The 22879-nt window shown below is 48.7% G+C and overlaps 1 pseudogene; it reads right to left on the bottom strand.

The window, feature by feature from the left end:
* Positions 1 to 21526, bottom strand: part of LOC125757394 (beta-scruin-like) — a 28829-nt pseudogene extending 7303 nt beyond the window's left edge.
* Positions 21527 to 22879: the final 1353 nt, after the last annotated feature.

The raw sequence follows: 22879 nt of genomic DNA, 5'->3' as shown, positions 1-22879 counted from the left end.
TGAGTCTCTGAACTTTCATTTAGCTTGTCGTTAGGAGTGTTTGATTGTGTGCATTGACTCTTTTTGTAAAATGTTTAATTTTATGTAGATAGATAGTTGTTACGCTTTATTTGTTTATTAAATGTTTTGTGTGGTTTCTGTTAAACAAACGGCCTTGTCCTTATTAAAACTCTCGGAGGCTCAGCCACAGAGAGCTATTAGCAACAATAAGAAGAACCTGCATCACACCTATACCCTTCCCAATTCTGACCATACCATTTGCATATTTGCTGTGCTTCCCTCAGCAGGCACACATTTTTCGGGTATGTTAGACCCTTGTCAGACTGCACGTTGTAACATCACTCGAAGGGTATGGTACTCGCACCTAATTAGATTACTCGGCTGCCGCACAGCCATATTAATTATCAGAATCAAATTACTTCTGCCATTTAGTGAGATCTACAATGTGATTTGCTTAAGCATTGGAATCAAATATATACTCTTTATCCCCCAGCCAAGGTGAAATGAGTGATTTCGCGTATTTAATTACAGAAGCCTTTACGCAAATATGTAATTACTTCAGCGTTTTTAAGGCATCTGCCACTTTAACAAGAAACCAGCCGTACGGCAGCTTCTGCCAGAAATCTTTTTACCGTTCATCTCGGGGGCACATGGACCGGCCTGCTCGCCATCGCACGGACGCGACAGCGAGCACGACAGCGAATACGCTGCTCAGTATCGTTACTGCGTCCCGCTTCAGCGTCTATTTGATGGTGAAGCTTTATTCTACGATAACAGCACCTGTTGCATTGAGCGTCTTCATTCAGTCATATTGTTTGTGTTAATTCTATCACTTGTGATAGTGACTTGGCTTATGGTGGCCATTTATCCGAAATAGAAGTGTCCTGTACGTGTTCATTGTGTGAAGCGATGCCTCATATTTATTTTATTATAGTTAGATAAGCCTTTCAGGCTATCTGCCATTACCTTCTGCATCTTTTCGGGTCATTTCTTTTTTGGAATACAATAAAACCTGCGTACATAGAACACGCAAAAACACGGGGATTAGTTTGATATATTGCATAATTCGACATTCAAATCTTAAAGAACTTACCTACTTTTGGCACAAATTTCCCACACCATCGCGATACTGCAAGAAAGGCGGCGTCAAGGCAATACGTGCGATCTTTTTTAAATTGCTTTTCCGCGGTCTTTAGTTGGGGGTGCGGGATATAGCACATGCGCGTTATAGTTCCAGAAAGTGCGGCATCGATGTTAACAGCGCCTCAGCATTTTCCTACGCAGCTGTGTGTGCTCGTAGGACGCAGGAAGCCTCCAGGCTGCCTTCACCCTAATGAAGTCCTTGTTCTCAAGCGTACTGAGCATGCTTCTTGGGATGCTGAACGGAGCGGCAACGTTAGACTTCTTTTCTCCGCATTCGACTGTGCTGATTATGGCCGACATTGTCGCGAACAGCGGGCTATTCCGTTTCACGTAGACCAGCGCATTAAGAAATGGCGTGGTAAAACGCGGGGAATAGAATGGCGACCGCGTGCGATGAGCCAACGGGAGAGACGACGAGGAATCATGGCAGAAGTAATGTCATGGCATGCAGTAGTTCATCTAGCTCCGCACAGCGCCCTCCTAATCACACCGCTCGCTCTTCAAATACGTGCAAGAAATTCTCTTCGATAAGCAAACCCCATCTTCATGTGAGGAAAAGGCAAGTTCTTGGGGTCTTAACGACTGCCCGATATTCGATGCACGAAGTGTTGCGACTATTCTTCTTATATGTAGCCGTTGTTTTTTTTTAATGCCATGTATTTCGTAGCGAACCTTTCGGACTTTGAGCGTTTCTGTCTATCTACCTATCTATCTACCTATCTACCTACCTACCTACCTACTACCTACCTACCTACCTACCTACCTACCTACCTACCTACCTACCTACCTACCTACCTACCTACCTACCTACCTGCCTGCCTGCCTGCCTATCTATCTATCTATCTATCTATCTATCTATCTATCTATCTATCTATCTATCTATCTATCTATCTATCTATCTATCTATCTATCTATCTATCTATCTATCTATCTATCTATCTATCTATCTATCTATCTATCTATCTATCTATCTATCTATCTATCTATCTATCTATCTATCTATCTATCTATCTATCTATCTATCTATCTATCTATCTATCTATCTAGCCGCCTACGTCTGGGTGCTCTCATGATCGCCTCATTAACTTGGTGTAGACCACAATTGGAATGGGGGGGTAAAAGTATTTGACGAATGTGACCGTCAGGCCTTGACATGAATAACGTAAAAATACTGTCGCCTACGTCGTCAAAACCTTTCCTCCAGAGACGTGTGGTGTACGGGCATGTGCCACAGGTGATTGACAGTTTATATCTAGCCAGGAACGACGAGAACAGACATTCATAATTTAAACGCGAGAGCGTTAACAATTCTTACGGTAGAATAGCGCAAATACCAAGACGAGAGAAGATGGGAGACGAACAAGCGCAAACTATCAACTGATTTTATTCGTAAAGCACACTCATATATAAACGAGCAAGGTCATAGTCACGAGTCACCTTAGCAAACAATAAACTCGATTAGTGGCAGGCGTTCAAGTAATCTACCTCTGTGGCATGCAACGTGATAGATGGCCTCGCTACGCATGCCTCACCCGATCTGGTAATGAAAAACGACTCCTCAATTTCTCGCGCAACCTTCTCTTTTAATCTTGAGAGCACTTTAGCTTCCGATAGCAAGGGTGCGCAGCCGCACTCCCTGCAATGTAGTCAAGTGAAGCAGAAGGAAGGTAAACATTTTGTAAGCATTCCGTATGTTCACGGTGTATCCCATAGGTTGAAAAAAGTGGGTAATAGGTTCGGACGCAGTGTGGTTTTTTCTGCTGCAGACAAGCTTGGGCGTGTATGCGCGGCCGTTGGTAAGAAGTTGCTAGGGCAGAGCAAGCAGGACCACGGGTGCGACATCAAGCGCCGTGATAGATTGGTCGAATGTGGCAGAGGGGTAGTATATCATATACCGTTAACGTGTGGTAAATGCTATGTCGGCCAGACGGAACGATGTGTGAACAACAGACTGTTAGATCATAAAGCTTCATTGAGGGGAACACCTTGTTCTAATCTGTCTTTACATTGCAGGCAGTGGGGCTGCGCACCCTTGCTATCAGAAGCTAAGGTGCTCTCAAGATTAAAAGAGAAGGTTGCGCGAGAAATTGAGGAGGCGTTCTTCATTAACCGATCGGGTGAGGCATGCGTAGCGAGGCCATCTATCACGTTGCATGCCACAGAGGTAGATTACTTGAACGCCTGGCACTAATCGAGTTTAGTGTTTGCTAAGGTGACTCGTGACTATGACCTTGCTCGTTTATATATGTGTGCGCTTCTTCGAATAAAATCAGTTGATAGTTTGCGCTTGTTCGTCTCCCATCTTCTCTCGTCTTCGTCTTTGCGCTATTCTACCGTAAGAATGAACCAACTCACCGAACAAGTCACTTTACTACAGCGTTAAGGACTGACATCGGCAGCGTTTACCCGAAGAATGGAAAGAATAGGGATTAGGATCCCAGCAGGCATTTAACCGAAGCATTCTGTGTTGCACTCACGTATTCTACCACAGAGCCACGTCAGGTCTATAAGCTGGTTTGGAAAAACAGCCGATGCAGACGTAATGTCGGTGCAACGTCAATTGTGGTTGTGGTATACTTGCTATCTAATTTTATAAGACAGCAATAAACACTACATATGTATTCCTAAGATGCAGGCGTCACATTAGATTAAAGTCTGTGGTTCCAGTGTTGGCTCCGCTATTATAGCAGTGTAATACACATTTAATTTTATTAGTATGATACAGCAAGCTATATTGAAAAGCATTGCTCGACGTCGGGAGTATACGTTAACGAAAGCTACGTATAATATTCAAATGATTGCACCATACCTGCAGTTAGTTTCGATAATATTGCCGTATGTATTCTAACGTGAGAAGTGACATTGCGTCGAATCATAAGTACCCTTTGCACGTGAGTGTTGTCGACGTGCCTGGTAAGCCCACTATATGCACACAGCTACTACACTTCGTATCCACCTCGTAACACTTGGCTCAGATCCATAAAATACAACATAAAAGTACTCGCTGACAGCTTCGCATGAAACCGATTCCCACAAAGCGTGGGATCTGCCGATTTTTTTAATGTATTCACATGAAAGCATAGTCGTGTTCGAAAATAGCTCGATATATTGTATAATATGATTTACCCGAGCTCGATAGCCTGGCCTGAATATTACTAATGGCATGTCGGCCGAATGACATTCTTTCTTCCTGTGTAGCATCAGCACGGATCGAATCCCATTTGTGGCACCTTATTTCATTCCAATCTAATGACGTTAAGACGTTCAGTGTGACTGGAGTATGATTGTACTTCGTAGCAGTTAGTAACTTGGTATCCACGCGTACCGAGATGCTCATGAGCTTTGAAAAATCAAGTGAAGGAGAGTGTTGAGATGTAATCCAGCACACGGTGTCTCTTACCAGCACACATTGCGTTCAGTAACCCTACAGCTCAGCGTACCATGTTTGGGACATACCATCAGTCACCGTTAACCGTGGCGCAAACTTACGTGTGCGTTTTTGGGTCGTAAATGTTGACCCTGTCCACGGCCCTGTACAGATGCCGCCGACCACGTAGATGACATCGGCTACCGTGGCGCAGCCTACGGCCATGCGGGGCACGTCCAGTGGCGTGCACTCTTTCCACGTGTCGGACGACGGGTCGTGCTCTTCGGTCGATTCCACGGCTCTGCGTGGTAAAAGAGCTGTTTATTTAGGGCACGAATGTGAACGTTGCAGAAGTATGCGCTCAAAGTAGTACCTAAAACTGCTGTTGGTGCGAAATAGCTGAAAAAGGGATGTCAGTGGGGACATCGTCTCGACAAAGGGACGATGACTACCCGTTTTGTGGAACGTGAAAAATGCAATTATTGAATGAATGAATGAATGAATCAATCAATCAATCAATCAATCAATCTATCAATCAATCAATGCAAAGTTATGAATTGCACGACCAAAAATTTGTTCACACGAAGCGTGGGAGAGGTCCTAAATAGCAACTGTCCAGTTATTTCCGGTCATGCCAGTATTTGGCTTATATTTCCTATCAGCGTTCCCTGCGGAGTGCTTTTGTCACGAATGAATGAATGAACGAAAGAACGAACGAACGAACGAACGAATGAACAAACGCTGGCTACACTTTGAAGGTTTCTTTGTTTGTCTAGCGTTCATTTTAATATGAGTCGGGTAACGTGTGGAGCTAACCGTACGGCTCGGTTCATTGCTTCACCACGTGTAGTAACACTGAGTATATTTGTTCGTGCTTCTCACAAATATGGCTGCACGCGTGTCTGTCACCCATGTGGGCTCCGATTGGAAGGTTCAGGATAAGCCGGGAGGCCCGAGTTAGCGCATGTGCAGGTGTTTTTGTTTTTATTGCATCGTGGGTTGTTAGTAATAGTAATTTTTGATCCTCGCCGCGCACCTCCGTCGGGGAGCGACGTAAATGAATAAGGTAACTGCTAATTGCATTTGGCAAGTTAAAGAACATAGAGGTTGACGCCTGAAACGATTTTAAGGGATCACCTGTAAGCGAACAAGTGAAATTGTCAGTAAAACTTCTTTTGGGCCTAGTTGGTTCATGATTCGCTTGTGTGTGTCGTTTCTTTGTGGTGCGTCTTTGCGTTTGCACTGTAGTTGTACTTCTGATATTGTCAGCTTGCACCTATCGCTCTTAAACGGCGCTTGTCTTCGCGGTACTCTTTGTCCGAGGTTGCTAGAATAACGTCACCGCTAAGCAAACGGCACAAAAACGCGACAAGATATTAAGCGGGACTCTCGTGTTTTCTGTTGAATTATCATGTTTTCCCGTTTTATAATTTTCCGTTGTATTAGCGACTTTTTGGGTTCGTGCACCGAAACCTACGAGCTTGGAAACGGAAGAACACAGAAAAGAACCCAAACCGTCATACAAATGAAGATAAGCAGGGTGTGGCACTTGTGGTGCTCAAAGGTCTTTTTGCGTACCCAAAGCCGTTAGAGTACGCAATACATAAAGCTTCCGATTATGTTCTCTTCGCGAGCAACTTGTCTTAACGCAGGCAGATGCAAGTCACCGTGTGAAAAGTCCGCTTCAGGTCGAAGCTTTGCTTGTAAGGCAGGGGCGTAGCCAGGGGCGGCGGGGGGGGGGGGGGGTTCAACACACCCCAGCTCCGAAATTTTTCAGTTTTGCTTGCGTACACATACACGCAGACATACAAATGCACGCACTAACATACATAAAGTATGGTTGAACCCCCCCCCCCACCGCCCCGACAAAAATTTCTGGCTCCGCCCCTGTCGTAAGGGCACTGGTTATTCAACAAGTCAGTTTGCCGTGAACCCTTATAAGTCCTGGGGCCGAATTCCCAAAACGTTTTTAAGTGAGTTTTTCCATTTGTTAGCCGGCTTCGCTAACGATATGTCCCGCATCATCATTTGCTGAAATATTCTCTTGCGAAAATATTTACAGCAAGACGTTTTTGTAAATACGAGCCCTGGTCTTGAGTGACCTTCCTTGTTTTCAGTGTATACTCAATGTGTCATGGTAAGTATTTGAAGTTAAAAGCGGTACAGCACGGTGGGTCATATTGACAGAGCTTTGGTTGCGTGACTACTCAGGCTTTGATTTGGAGAAGTGAATCTATGAGCGCCGCCCTCTTTGGTAAGGGGTGGTGTCATGTGACCTCGCACTTCAGCAAACAATTTAGGTATGTAACTCTAGAGCGACTAATTATAGTTTTCCTTAAACTCCGTTGCTTGTTTTAAGTGCGTGCTTAAATCATGACTCGCTACCTATTTTTATTTGCCTATTGTATTAGCGTGTTATGAATGACGACATAGTAAGCTGAGCAATTTATTGTAATTTTCCTTAATGTGAAACTGTGTTTCACCATTCCATCTACTAAGACTCACCGTCCCAAGCGTCCTCTGCCACCAAAAACAAAAAGCTTGTCCTTGAAAGCTGCCGCACCGTGTGCCGCTCGTCCGGTCTTCATGTCGGCCTTGCGACTCCACTCCATTGTGTCGATGTCGTAGGCAAACGTCGTCTTGCAGGCCACCAGCTCTCCGCACTTTCGAGTCTCTGGATCAAAGCCACCTGGGAAGGGGATACGTGCGCACTGTCAGCACATCTTCAACCCTTTGAGACGCCACCTATGGAGAACTGTCTCAAATGCGTTGAATCGACGCATTGTCATTTCAAGGCCTTCAATGTTATATTGCAGCAAAACTAATGTTGTAATACGTTAAATAATATGTGTTATATTATTAATTTCTAATTACTTTGTAATCAAATATATATTTATTCTTAAGCCATTCATGCTCTATTTTTGCATAAACAGAACGAAATCTCAGGCTAGAGCTATAGTGCAAATTCGTTTTATTGCGATAGCAATCATATGGACAGTCTCGGCTGAATTTTGCCGTCGCCCGTCATGCACCGTATATGTAGAAGTATGTATATATATATATATATATATATATATATATATATATATATATATATATATATATATATATATATTGTAGAGAAGCATTGGAAAGCTCTAATGGGTCGTCCTCTCAAGCGCCTCCTAGTGGGTCACCCTCTTCGCCTATTCTCGGAGAGCACGCCCCTCGTGCTCGTGCTCGTGAGAGTCTGCGAGTCTGCGCTCTGTCGTTGTGCATCGTCGCCGTCAATCTCGCCGTCAATAAACGTCTTAACAAAGTGGTGGAGAGTGCTGTACCGTCACCACAACTTCGGTCTCCATTCGATGCCCCTGGAGCTTCGATCCCGTACCGTGCCATCTACCATGCCGCAAGACGCCGCTCAGCAAACGCCGCCTCCTGCTCCGACCGCTTGTCCCGGTGTCCCCCGCATCCGTGACCCTCCTATCTTCACCGGCGCGGATGGCACCGACGTGGAGGACTGGCTCGCGATTTACGAGCGGGCGAGTGTTCCCAATAAATGGGACGAAGCGGGCAAGCTGAGCAACTTAGTTTTCTACCTCGCGGGTGTGGCAGGCATGTGGTACAACAACCATGGATCCGACTTCCCGACGTGGTCCGATTTCAAGACCGCCATCGTCGACGTGTTTGGCCGCCCTGCCGTCCGTAAGCTGCAAGCCGAACAGCGGTTGCGTGAACGGGCACAACAGGCCGGTGAATCGTTCACGAGCTACATTGAAGACATCCTTGACTTGTGCAAAAAAGCCGACGCGAGCATGCCGGAGTCTGACAGAATCAGGAATGTTATGAAAGGCATCGACGACGATGCCTTCACCATGCTGCTGGCCAAAAACCCTCGCACAGTGGCAGAGGTCATCACGCTGTGCCAAAGCTACGAGGAGCTGCGCCGGCAGCGCTTGATGACCCGTCGACCGCCATCACGCGATGCTGATCTCGCGGGCTTGTCGGCCATTTCCGACCACTCCACCTTGCTCGCCGAAATCAAGTCGTTCGTGCGTGAGGAAATTGCCCGCCAGATCTCTCTACTGGCTTTCGCTCCACCGCAGCGTGTTGACCAGCCGCCCACTACCCTCCTGCCTCCTCTTCGCCGAGCGATTCAGCAGGAAATCGCAGAGGTCATTCCTGAATACCACCAACCGCCTCCAGTGCATGCGCCACTAAGCTACGCGCAAGCTGTAGCCAGGCCGCCCCCAGCGATTCCTGTGGCTGCACCGCGAAGTTACGCCGAAGCCGTCGTCGGACCCCAGGCCTTCGACGCGGCTGTGCCGCCTACGTACGTCGACGTCGTCCCCAGGCCCCGACACCTGCCCACAATGCCCTCATATCAGCAGCCGTCTCGTCCGTCCCGTTCTGCGACATGGATGCGACCCGCGAACCGCTGGCACTCTTCCGACAACCGCCCCATCTGCTTCGCGTGCGGTTGCGCCGGTCACGTCGCACGCTACTGCAATCGCATGGAGCCGCCTCGGGTCGCATCAGCCCTGCCCAGCCAATCAAGCCAACCTTATTATGACCAAGAGCCGCCTATGTCACCGACGTCCCGCGCCGCAACATCTACCCGCCGGTCACCGTCTCCACGACGTCGCTCACTGTCGCCTATGCGGCCACGTCCGGTCTCGCGTGACAAGGAAAACTAGTCGTCGCAGTCCACGAGGCAAGGGCTGCGACGCTATCGAACTGCGAAAGCCCTCAGCGAAGCCCATCGAACGTGATAGACGTGTTTGTGGACGGTGTTCGCGCATCTGCCCTTATCGACACTGGAGCCGCCGCATCCGTCATGGACGCCAAACTTAGCCGATTACTGCGGAAAGTGACGACGCCACTTTCTGGTCTCTGCCTCCGTACAGCCAGCGCCCAAAGTATTCACCCTACGGCGGTGTGCACCGCCCGCGTCATTATTCAGGATGCTCTCTACGCCGTCGAATTGATCATAATTCCTGCCTGCTCTCACGACGTCATCCTAGGATGGGATTTTCTCTCCCTCTACGACGCCGTCATTCATTGCGCACCAGCCTAAATAGAGCTCTCACCGTTCCCTGATTGGACGCCGGCAGACAATCCATCGGCTGCGGGCAAGGTACATGTCAAAGACGACACCAAGGTGCCTGCAAACTCGTCAACGGCGGTGTCAGTCTACTGCGCAAGTCTTTCCGACACTGTTGCACTCCTCTCGCCATCGGACCGTGTTTGCACGAGGAAAGGCTTGCTGGTGCCTTTCGCGACCGTGCAAGTCACTCAGGGCAGCACCTCTATTTTTGTTATCAATCCATTCCCGTACAGTGTCACGTTGGTGCAAGGGGAATGTCTCGGTAGCGTGGAACCCCTCGAAGACGCACAAGTTATGGACGAACCAGATGAAATGCACTGCCACAGTTCCAGTACGCTCGGTGCTGTTTCCACGTCTGGTTCATCAACCGCTGATGTTTTTGGTTCCTCCATTGCTGACAACCTTACACCAGTCCAGCGTTCCCAGCTTCTGGGCCTGTTGGAAGAATTTCGCTCTTCTTTCGATGTCGCTCAAACTTCTCTCGGCCGCACGTCCGCCGTTACGCATCGCATCGACACTGGCACCCAGCCGCCACTGCGGCAACGTCCATATCGCGTATCTCCCACAGAACGCCGTGTAATCAACGAGAAAGTCGACGAGATGCTTCGCCGCGATGTTATTCGACCTTCTAACAGCCCCTGGGCGTCTCCTGTCGTTCTTGTGGCGAAGAAGGACGGTTCTGTGTGGATTACCGACGACTTAACAAGATCGCTCGCAAGGACGTGTATCCACTACCGCGAATAGACGACGCGATTGACAGCCTGCAAGGCGCAGAATTCTTTTCATCTCTTGATTTGCGCTCAGGGTACTGGCAAGTACCTATGGCTGATGACGCTCGACCGAAGACCGCCTTTGTCACGCCCGACGGCTTGTACGAATTCAACGTCATGCCGTTTGGGCTGTGTAATGCGCCCGCCACCTTTGAGCGCATGATGGATACCGTTCTGCGCAACCTGAAATGGCGCACATGCTTATGCTACCTCGACGACGTCGTTGTTTTCGCTCCGGACTTCTCCACGCACCTTCAACGCCTGCGGCATGTTTTGACGCGTTTGAGCGAGGCCGGTCTGCAACTGAATCTAAAGAAGTGCCGATTTGCAGCACGGCAGCTGACAATACTCGGTTACGTCGTGTCCAAGGACGGTATTCTCCCCGATCCAGCCAAGCTTCGGGCCGTGACCGAGTTCCCCAAACCTACGTCCGTCAAGGAACTGCGCAGTTTCGTAGGACTGTGTTCCTACTTTCGGCGCTTCATTCGAAACTTCGCGACTATCATATCGCCGCTGACGAAGCTCCTCGGAAGTAATGGGCCGCTCAATTCGTGGTCGTCAGAGTGCGACGAAGCTTTCGCGAAGCTCCGTCGTTTGTTGACGTCGCCTCCTATACTACGCCACTACGACCCTTCGGCTCCTACAGAGGTACACACAGACGCCAGCGGTGTGGGCCTTGGCGCTGTCCTTGCGCAGCGCAAGCCAGGGTTCCCTGAATATGTCGTGGCATATGCAAGTCGCACGCTTACCAAAGCCGAGACCAATTACACCGTCACCGAAAAGGAATGCCTGGCGATTATCTGGGCCCTTACGAAGTTCCGACCTTATTTGTATGGTCGCCCATTTGATGTCATCACCGACCACCATGCACTATGGTGGCTATCATCATTGAAGGATCCATCAGGCCGCCTCGCCCGCTGGGCACTTCGCCTACAGGACTACGACATCCGCGTGCTGTACCGCAACGGACGCCAGCATGCTGACGCCGACGCACTCTCGCGCTCCCCCTTGCCTGACGACAATACCCACAGCTCAATGTCTCATAATTCCGTTTCTTCCATCGACATTCACACCATCGCTACCGAACAGCGCAAGGATCAGTGGATCGCTTCACTGATAGACTTGCTCACTGATCCATCGGCAACACCATCCACTCGCGCGTTGCATCGTCAAGCCCATCATTTCGCCATTCGCGACGACCTTCTTCACCGACGCAATTACAACGCCGACGGCCGCCAGTGGCTACCAGTAATACCCCGCAGTCTCCGTTCTGACATATGCGAATCCTTCCACGCTGATCCGCAGTGTGCGCACTCTGGGGTATCGAAAACATACCACCGCATTCGCCAACGGTACTTTTGGCGAGGGATGTACCGCTACGTGCAGAAGTTCGTTCGCTCCTGCATCGATTGTCAGCGCCGCAAAGCTTCAACACACCAGTCACCAGCAGGTCTACAGCCTTTACCTTGCCCTGACCGGCCGTTTGGGCGCGTTGGCATTGATTTGTATGGGCCACTTCCTCTGACGTCGGCTGGTAACCGCTGGGCCATCGTCGCTGTAGACCACCTTACGCGATACGCCGAAACTGCCGCCCTCCCAGCGGCTACAGCGCGCGATGTAGCCTCCTTCCTGCTCCACCGGTTCATGCTGCACCACGGTCCACCCCAGGAGCTGCTCAGCGATCGAGGCCGTGTCTTCCTGTCGGAAGTCGTCGAAGCCATCCTCAAAGAGTGCAACGTTGTTCACCGCAAAACTACTGCTTACCACCCGCAGACGAATGGCCTCACCGAACGCTTCAACCGCACGCTCGGCGACATGCTATCGATGTACGTCGCCGCCGATCACACAAATTGGGATTCGATTCTGCCTTTCGTCACCTACGCCTACAATACCGCCCCTCAAAGCACAACTGGTTTCTCACCCTTTTTCTTATTGTACGGCAGGCACCCGTCGCACACAATCGACACAATCCTTCCATACACGCCGGATCGATCGGAGTGTGCGCCTATTTCTGCCACAGCCAGACTTGCTGAGGAGTGTCGCGAGCTTGCCAGGACCTTTACTACGCAGGACCAAGAGCGGCAGAAGAGCATTCGCAGTGCCACCAACACTTCTGCAGCCACGTTCCTCCCTGGAGCGCTCGTATGGCTCTCGGTTCCTACCACTGCAACTGGCCTCTCTTCCAAACTACTACCCAAATACGAAGGCCCCTACCGTGTCGTCGAACGCACATCCCCGGTCAACTACCTGATTGAACCTATTGAACCATCTTCGGACATGCGCCGTCGAGGGCGCGACATTGTCAACGTGGAGCGCCTCAAGCCCTACCATGACCCGCTCATAGTGACCAGCTGTTAGGTCGCCAGGCGGCTCCCTTTTCGTACCCGGGGTAATTGTAGAGAAACATTGGAAAGCTCTAATGGGTCGTCCTCTCAAGCGCCTCCTAGTGGGCCACCCTCTTCGCCTATTCTCGGAGAGCACGCCCCTCGTGCTCGTGCTCGTGAGAGTCTGCGAGTCTGCGCTCTGTCGTTGTGCATCGTCGCCGTCAATCTCGCCGTCAATAAACGTCTTAACAATATATATATATATATATATATATATATATATATATATATATATATATATATATATATATATATATAGAAAAATAATTCAGAAAATGCTTCAGAAGCGCGGAATGGAACCAGGGACCTCTTGCTCCGCAGCGAGTGGCGCTAGCCACTACGCCACGAAACGCAGATCCTCCACGTAGCTAACGGCGAGCGTTATATACACACCATTTACCACTGGACGTACTAAGAGACGCTAGGCGCTTATAAGCGTTTCTTCATTACCAGCGAGATGGCGTTAGGAGCGCGACGGGTGGATTTAAAAGTCGTCGGCGAGCGCGCTCGCTTCTTGTTATGTTTGCGCAGGGAGAACCTTGCCCTTCCGCTGTCTGTTCGCGCGGGTTTCTCGTGCTGAGGGGAAGAGGGATGCTTCACGCTTTCACCGTGATGTCCACGCTTATGTTACGGAGCGTACGAAAGTCACTCGAGCTCAAGGGACGCCGCTTAACGAACAAACAGAAGATGAGCGTGAACTATCAAGTGTCACAGCTCGACACTTGAAGCACTCTAGTTTCCTTCGCTGCTTTGGCCGCCTTTGCAACAGGAGCGCTGCTCAAACTGAGTGTATCCATTGGCGAGCCTCACTTCGTATAGCATTAGTTTCTTGCTATCGCATTCATTGCTTCGCCCTTGCGGCGAAGCTGTGACTTTTTTGGTAATGTCCATGTTGAGCAAAGAAAAATGATACTTTTGACGTGGGTGACGGGAAGCGGATCGTCGAACGACTCGTAGAATATGATAGTGCCCTCAGCAAATTGAGCATATGCATCAACAGTGTGCTGCAGAATGAAGTTAAATGATGATGCAGCAATTATGATGAACACTAGGTCGCACACAACGTCCTGAATGAAGACGCGAGCCGGGAATACTGGTGTTGGATGAATACTCTGGGAGCTCGCGGTACGGAGAGACATCCCAGAAAGTGGCGTTGTCACTTTTAGGAGTAAGCGGCAAAGTTTCGCGTATGTAAGAGCTACGGCGGCTCCGGCAAAGTTTCGCGTATATAAGAGCTACGGCGGCTCCAGTGTCGACAAGGGCACATGCGCGAACACCATCCACAAACACGTCTAATAAATTCGATGGACTCATCTCAGGTCTTTCACACTTCGATAGCGTCGCAGCCCTTGCCTCGTGGACTGCCTCGAATAATTTTCCTGCTCTGGTGCGACAGAACGTGGCCGCATGAGTGACAGTGAGCGACGTCGTGGAGACGGAGAGCGGCGAGAAGATGTAGCTGGGCGTGACGTCGGTGACATAGGCGGAGTTGGGTGCACGCATGGACTGGCTAGTGACAGGTGACGCGAGTCCATGCGGCTACACGCGATGGCAATAACGTGGCACGTGACCGGTGTAACCACATGCAAAGCAGATGTGGGAGTTGTCGGTTGTGCGCCATCGGTTCGCCGGGCAGGTCCCACCCATGTCGCAGGACGCGATTGACGGGGCGGCCGCTGAAATGACTGCATAGTGCGCTGCAGTCAGGGCCGAGGGGTAACGTCAGCACATGTAGTCGGCACACCCACTTCGAAGGACGGAGGTCTAGCGGCGGTTTCGGCGTAACCCAATGGGGCAGCCACAGGAACTACTTGGGACGTCCTGGCGACAACTTGAGTGTAACTGGGGCGCAGGAGCCGGAGGTTGCTGGTGGTACTCAGGCACGACCTCCGCAATTTCCTACTCAGTCGCTCGGCGGAGGGGAGGAAGAAGGGTGGTCGACGACTGTTGAACCTGGGGCGGCTTGGTAAAGGCCAGGAGAAAGAACTGGCGTGCAAATTCCTCGCGCACGAATGACCACTTCTGGCAGCGGCGCGGCCTGGTAAGATATTGCCGCCAAGGCAGGAAGCTCTGCGTCGCGTGATGGAGAGCGACGGGTCATCGAACGCTGCCGGCAGAGCTCCTCTTTGCTTTGTCACAGCGTTATGGCCTCGTCCACTGTGCCAGGGTTTTTGGCGAGCCGCATGGTGAATGCATGGTCGTCAATGACTTCCAATACGTTCTGGAGACATGGTTCCGTGGGCTTTCTTACACAATTCGAGGACATCTTTGATATAACTTGCGAAAGATTCACCTGCCTGCTGAGCTCATCCGCGTTAGCGCTGTTCTGCTTGCTGCTTACGATCTGCAGGGTAGGCCAGAAACGTTGATGACGGTGGTTTTGAAATCGGACCAAGTAGCAAAATCGGACGCTTGGTTGCTGTACCACAAGGTCGCTGCTCCCGCGAGGTAGAATGCCAAGTTGCTCAACTTGCCTGCTTCGTCCCATTTATTGCGTAAGCTGATGCGCTGGTAAATTGTGGGCCAGTAATACACGTCAGTGCCATCGGCGCCAGTGAAGATAGGTGGATCGCGTAGGCGAGGGACACCGGGAAATTTGGTCGTTGCGGGATGAGGCGTTTGCTGGGCGGCGTATTGAGTCATGGTAGATGGCAGGGTACGGGCTCGAAGCTCCAGGTGCATCGAGTGGGAGCACAGCACTCTCCACCAATTTGTTAAGGTGTTTATTTGCCGGCACTCAACGACAATACGTAACGGCGATAGTCACGGCAAAGCACGGACTCATCGCGAGCGGCGTCCTCTGAGGAGAAGCCAAAGAGGACGACCCACTTGAAAGCGCTGGAGAGCGCAAACCATTAATTATTGTCATTTCTTCGCTACAGAAGATATATTTCTTATGCAGGAGGTTAAATTCATTCAAAGCACGATGTATCTCGCTCTTTCTTAGCCCCCATTTGATACAAATAGCAAGAACAAATGGTGTCCACAATTGTGTACATAGACTCTCGAAGGGTTAACATCATTAAACGCAGCGGAATAAACACGGACACGGAAAAGGATTGTAGTGTGCTCCTTTTCTGTGTCCGTCTTTTAGGTTGCCTAGCAAGACACCCTTCCAAAGGGTTCATCTAATCTCTACGAAAAGCTTAGCTGACGGCACTGAAGATGACATTGCGGATCAAATCGATAAGTGGCTCATACTTCAGTAATATTATGGACACTCAGTACGCGTTTCCTAATAATAATATCTGGGGTTTAACGTCCCAAAACCAACAGCACGCGTTTCCTCCAAACGTGCATGGTTGTCACACATGCCTTCCTTCTTTTGCATGGCTGGGGATATGACATACCATTACAATGGACAGAGGTGTACGTTTTTCATTGGCCCAGGAAAGAAACAGAAGGGTATTGACCCAGGCAACGTGCACAGGGGGTGGTGCTGTAGCCGACATAGCCTAGTACATTGAAAAAGGCACAGAAAAATCATCTTTTTCATTTCTTAGTTGACATTTTCAAAGTGTACTTACGAGAACATCGTTACTGCATATCAAGTTCACGTTACTACATGTTGTAAGCCAAATGCGCTTGGTGACGTTGATGTGGGGCTGTACGTGCCGGGGAACGCGGCCCACTCCCCCATGAGGACAGGCACGCCTGGTGGGGGGCACACCACATTTCCGCCTTTCCCCGACACTTGCGCCTCTGAACAGCTACTGTCATTGGGTCTTCATGCATAATGCGGTATGTAAATTTTGGACAAACTTCTTCGGTACACAATATTGCTTTTGTGTCACGAAAGCTCATTTTACTTGGATATATGGATACGAGTGAAAGAATCTGCAATTATCAAAATATTTCCATTGCTACACGCACCGTATGGGCAGAAGACCTTTTTTCGAATGTTGGCGCATAAACGCAGTAGAGTCGCGTAGCCACGGGGGTAGGTGGGGGAAGGGGGGGATCACCGCCCGATGTTTTTTTTTAGTTTTGCATTTGTATACATACACGCAAATATACAAACGCACGAAGGAACATAAGTAAAATATAGCTAAACCCCCCCGGATACCTTCACAAAAATTTCTGGCTACGACCGTACTGAGTAGTTGGTCTTATATTGTTCCTTGTACAAACCCTGCAATATTTCAACTGACATCACGTGACACGGTGTCTTACCGGTGATGTACCGGTTGCATGTCGGGCAAACGGGGAGGTGCGCTAATGACCGCATGCGCGAGCATTCGAACAAGGTTCAGAAACAAGCTACAGATAGTCAGTTATCTCTTCACTGTAACAGTTGCGGTTGCCATCCATCTTTTAACGATACCACTTTCTTGTCAAAATACCATGACGAGCGCGCGCGCCTCATTTCAGAAGCTTATCACATCTACAATAGCGGCGAGGCATGTTAAGCCTCCCCTCGATTTCCCTCCTTCCGAAGGAGATAGAATTCATGTCTCGTTGATCGCCTTACTGCCTCTGCGCAGGCTCAGTTTTCTGTAATTTCGTTACGTTAGTGGTGAAGTATATTTATGCTGACTGAAGGAATAAAGCACATTTGGTTGTTAGTCAGCGCCGTGGTCTCGTGTCCTTTCTTGTCCCGTCTTTTTAGTGCTGTTTTTCACCCGTAATCATGAACCAACCAGCCCAAATGCGTACCCTTCTTCGGTACATTCCTTTAGCTGCATCACTTGATGACGAAGACGCTATTCCGAGGCGAGAAATCTAAACGTATAATCGAGTAATAACCAGTGTTTCACTAATTATGCTCTTACGGATAAGTTTGTGGCAAACGTATCATCCTTAGAATTATGGCAGGCGAGTTCGGACGGCATATTGATTCTAAATGGTTCATATCTCCCATGCAATTGCTAAAAAATATGTCTCGTGAATGTAACTGTAATAGTAGCTGGATTTCGGTGACAGTTTAGTAAATCAGTTGCCAATTTCTGACAGAAAAAAGTCCATGCTCATCGGGAGACCTTGCAGCAGCGACCATTGCTACGTCTACTGACCAAATTTTTAGGAGGCTTGTGCGGCCGCCTGCTCTTGTCCTGGTCGCCCTGGTCCAGTTTCAGCGATGACGGGGCTCTTGAGCTCGCGCCGCTCTGGTTGAGGCAAAGAAACCCAAGGAAAGATAACGCGTTCTCATGAGAAGAAGAGTCATGCTTTATTAGGACTCTGATACGTTGGGAATGAAATAGCTTCAGTGACAAAATTGAATTATTGTGTCTTCCTGTCTCGATCTATTGTAAAGTAAAGGAAATGTATAGGCTTGCTTCTAAAACACGTGTAGGAAACGACCGATAAAACCTGAAATTGTATTTTATTTTATTTTGGTTGCAGATTTGCCCAGTGACACGTTATTCTCTTAGCGACGAAATTTAGCACAGTCTTGGTGCTTTATTACCCTTGTACTTATAGCATAGCGCGTGAGGTTCTCCGTGAGGTATTTAACGAAACTATATGCCAATGGCCTTGAAAAGAGCCCGCTTCTAATTAATATTCTCATGACAATAGGTGACAGCTCTGTGTAATAACTTGTGCATGTTCTTCAGAGTGGTAAAGAATCTCGATACAGATCAAGCAATAATTGTTGCCGATAACTGATAATAATATGAGGTGCTCGCTAGCATGATACTTCGGATTTATTACAGTAACATGTGCGCAATGTGAAATACTGTAAGCCAGAAAACAACACACCGCCATCACACAATACCCAGCATTGGACGCCATTCTTTGTAAAAGACTTCACTACATAACGAGATAGCAAATGAAGCAAAGCGTGCAGTTGGACGAAAAGTATATACAAATATTTGGTGTCGTGCAACTCTCAGGCTGTATTAAAACAATTGCTTGTAATTGGAATACATTGCAACAGCCCTTCGTTAGCTGCTGCCTCAGTTGCACATCTCAATCATCGCCCTACCACGACTCCAGCGTTGAAAGAACGAAAACAGAAAGAAACATGAGCAGCGCCTTACCTTCAGCCCAGATTCATCCGCTGTGTCCGGCGGTACTGTTACGGCAGCCAGTCCTGTACAGAAACGCACGTTGGCTTTATAAACTTCACATATTGCATAACGTTCTTTAAAGCACTTGAGCAGATTGTTGCGGAGAGCGTGCAGAACCTGGCATGCTTAAGAACACCTATTTTGGGCGAGTTGGTTTTGCATAGCAGAACGCCTAAGCGTGCGCAAAGGAGGACAGAGGGAGATGATGACCATAGGAGCGCTGACTTCCAACTAATCCTTAACTGCCAAAACTTCACACTATGAACACTTTCTTTCATGACGTCCCAAAACTGTGCTGCCCATATGAGGTGAACGTGCTCAGAAACACTGTTTCTTTAGATGATAAAATAATGTTGGAAGCAAGCTTTTGTGTTGTCATCACCTCCCTCTGTCCTTGTGATCACCACCATCTGGCTTAGGTCTTCTGATACGCTCGTCTTTCCTGGATGACACGAAGTTCGTTAACGCTCTTTCAAGGTGCGGTGAGCTTATGCACTTACGCACTTATGCACTGATGTGGCTCAAATATGACACAAGGAACGCTAAAGAAATGCCTTTCACGATTTTGGCTCACGCAAACAAAAAGTCACTTGTCCCCGATGACGCTTCCTGTAGAGTCACTGGCTAAGAGCAGCTATACAAGAGGCAAGTGTCAGCTACGAATTTCCTATAACTTCTGAAGCATGTACAACTTAGCTTCACTGCCTTCGTGCCTACAAACATAACGACGCGATATTGTGATGTTGCAGTTTGCATAATTAACATCCACTAATCTTTCACGGATCGTACGGGGATCACTCAACACCGGAAAATCTGGCGGCGGCCGTGCTGATTTAGCGAAGTGAATGGGAGATTTTGACAATTGAGATTTGGTTATTGGACCAAGACAAACGCCTTAGATTTATCGTTTCTGTAATACAATTCACCGCATCAATTTCCGACATGCGTAAAAGCACTTCCATGACTGCAGGCACGATATCATTTCAAGAGGAAAAGGTCCGAAGTCTCTATACTGATATGCGCGCGGAAATATACGGATAAAATTGAATAGTTTCGGGCCAACATTTACCTGGCTGGTGTAATGATATAAGTGCATGCAGAGAGTTTATAGCCGCGGGCTCACCAGTTACATGGTCCAGCAAAAACCATTTGGAGATGCAGTATTGCCAAGATGTTTCGACGATGACCCGGAGGAGTGTATTAGATGTGAAGCATCTTATATCGGAGTTCAATCCGGTGGTGGTGGTGGTGTGCGGCGTGATCGCCCTTACTGCGCATGCGCAATCCATCTCTACACACCTCCTCCCCACTCACCCTCTCCCATCTCCGATTTCCCTCCCTCCCTGCGCCCCTCTCTCATTTCTCTCTCCCCTTCTCATCCCCCACCCTCTCCACTCCCCGGTCCCTATTTCCCCCTCTCCACTTCCCCCTCTGAAACGCGGGCTTGGCATGCCGAAACGTTGCTTCGCATCACCTCATGGTCCCCTTTAGCGGGAGATAGCGTGATTTTTCGTAGTTTCGAATTTCGAAAACGTTTTTTGGAAGTTTTTAAATAACATGTTCAAAGTGACAATAAAAAAAGCTGGGATGTTGGGATAACTTTGGAATGAATTTTTTGTGGTAATGGAAGTTGCGTTCCTTCTCATTTGTTATACAGATTGCATGCGTGTTCACGTTTTAATTTTGTGATTAGATACTGCACACGTGTGTATTTAGCTGAGTGCCAAACCTGTAGCTTTGAGTTTCCTAGGCAGGCACTGGCAGTTGAGGAAACAGAGCCGCTGTCTGTGGTACACATCTACGTCTTCCACAGACATGCCCTCCAGGCAAGTCATTCCTCCGATGATGTGGACACGGTCGTCGGCATTGGCAGCGGCGACGGCGTGACGCGGACGGGACAGTTTGAAGCGGAATTCCCATCGACCCCGCAGAGAGTCGAACGCGAGGACGTCCACGTGGTCGGTGAAAGTGGTGGGGTCGCGACCGGAGGGTTTGAGGCCACCCGCCAGCCACAGTTCGTGGTGGATGGTCAAAGCGGCGCAGTAGGCGCGGGGCTCCGGGAGGCTCGGGCGTCGTACCCAGCTGCACGTAGCGATAAAGAGGTTATTTTATAATCATTACAGTGATCATGCACGTTATCACTACCACCCGATTTTATCCAAACTGCAGCACAATGACCCTACCCTTTGGTATATGTGTGCTCGTGTATTGGACGTTGAGTAGTTGTAGGAAACATTGGACGTATGCGAAGAAAAACACTAAGTCACTGCTCAACTGAGTAACTTCCCCACGTGTGTTGCCGTACGTCCGCTGAACAACCCTGTCGCACTTCTATATAGCATGAAGATTTCCTTGCTTAAGGCTATTTAGCGCTCTACCACCCTTGACCATATGTGCCGTCCTTCAGAACCATTTGACTCCATTTGTAATGAAACAAAGAGGCTAGGTTGGGTTAGGTAAGGCTGGATAAGTTGAGGTTAACAATGTGAATGCAAAAGGATTGTTCCACTGCACTCTTCTTCTGTCACCTCATATAGAACATTCAGCTGCCCGAGCTCGCTGTAAGGACCTTATTTTTCGAGCGCCCAGCTGTCATGCCACAATTTCCTCCTCCACTGCTGAAATATTGCCTTTATGCAATCACAGTCTGGCTATGTGAGGTGTCCACGAATCCTTTCACGGGTCGAGACAGGTACTTTGTATACTCACGTGCGCTCGTTGGCGTCCGTGGCGTGCACGGTGGACAGCACCTCGGCGGGCGCCATGCCGGTGAAGACCTGTTCTTGGTGGTCACCCCTCCTACCACATACACCATGCCGCCCAGGAAGCCCACACCACAGGCCATGAGGGGCAGTGGAAGATGGCGGTACGAAACCCAGGTGTTCGACGCAGGGTTGTACAGCTCTACCGAGTTAAGGATCCTGGGAAAAGAGGGATCGCTTCGCTCCAAGCTTAGCTGTAGGGTAAGCCAGTGCAAAATTATGCACAGGGCAAACTGTCTGAAAAATATCTGAAACTAAAAATACTTTTTTCATTTGATGGGGAAACGTCGGTATCTCTCCATTTATTTTGATAACAAATGTCACGAGTGTTGGAGCGTGCTCGCGCAGAAAGAAATGCGCGGTTGTCGTGACCCGTGCAAAAGTATCCTGCTCGCTGAAATTGTCGCTGCTCGCTGAATTGTCGCTGAAATTTTGCGTGCTAAGCAAGAAACGCATCGCATCGAGCATACAGAAAGGCTGGCTTGTTGTGCGAGCCGTGTTGGAGCACCACAGCGCTAGGCTCTGAGTTCTGTGCACGGGGTGCAAAGGGTTGGTTCATCAGGGGTAACATTGGTGCTTAAGGCGCGACTTTAGAAAAAATGGTGATCTGAGCAAGTCGGTTAATGCATATTTTAAAGAGTTTGCAGCGCAACTACACGAACGCTGCAAACTCTAGGCAGTGCTTGTGTGCGTCCCTCTTTGCGTTTCTTACTTCGATGCGTCGCCTTTCTTTCGGCACTCACGTGCTTGCACTGCGATCTCTTTAAAAAGGGGTTTAGTTTTATACACTCCTCCTGCGACAACTGATTTATTTATTGTTATACTACCTAGTTTACCGCGCAGCCTAATTAGAATTCAGACATTTGCGATATTTAATAAATATATAAAAAATAAAGCTTTTGAACGTCGGAAACGTGACCTTATATATAAGCCGCATTCCTTGCACCGAAATGAGCGTTTCCGTTCTGCCTTTAATGGTATCAAATTATTTTTAAGAATATTTTCTATTCAAAAATTTTTCTTATTTTACTCCGCCATACCTAAATTGTTGTCTGTCTGCAGCGACGAGAGAAACGAGTACTGTGTTCGACTGCTCTGAAAACACAAAGAACCTCAGGACACATGGGAGATGTCTCTCTTGAGGTTGTCCATTTATTGTTATTAGCACTGCGAGTTACATGTAAACAATGCTCGAAGGACACACACTGGAATGCATAAGTTAGAAATGGAAGTGTAAAAGAGAGAATGGATAAACAAGTAGCAAGTGACCGGATGGCTTGTTTGGTATAGCATCGCACACCATGTTTCAAGGTGTGCGATGTGTGCGGAACCATTTTGACACGAAAGTGTTTTATG

The sequence above is a fragment of the Rhipicephalus sanguineus genome, chromosome 2 (genome assembly GCF_013339695.2).
Source record: "Rhipicephalus sanguineus isolate Rsan-2018 chromosome 2, BIME_Rsan_1.4, whole genome shotgun sequence".
In the NCBI taxonomy this organism is placed as follows: Eukaryota; Metazoa; Arthropoda; class Arachnida; order Ixodida; family Ixodidae; genus Rhipicephalus; species Rhipicephalus sanguineus.
The sequence above is the reverse complement of the archived record's forward strand: the minus strand, read 5'-3'. Positions and strand labels throughout refer to the sequence as shown.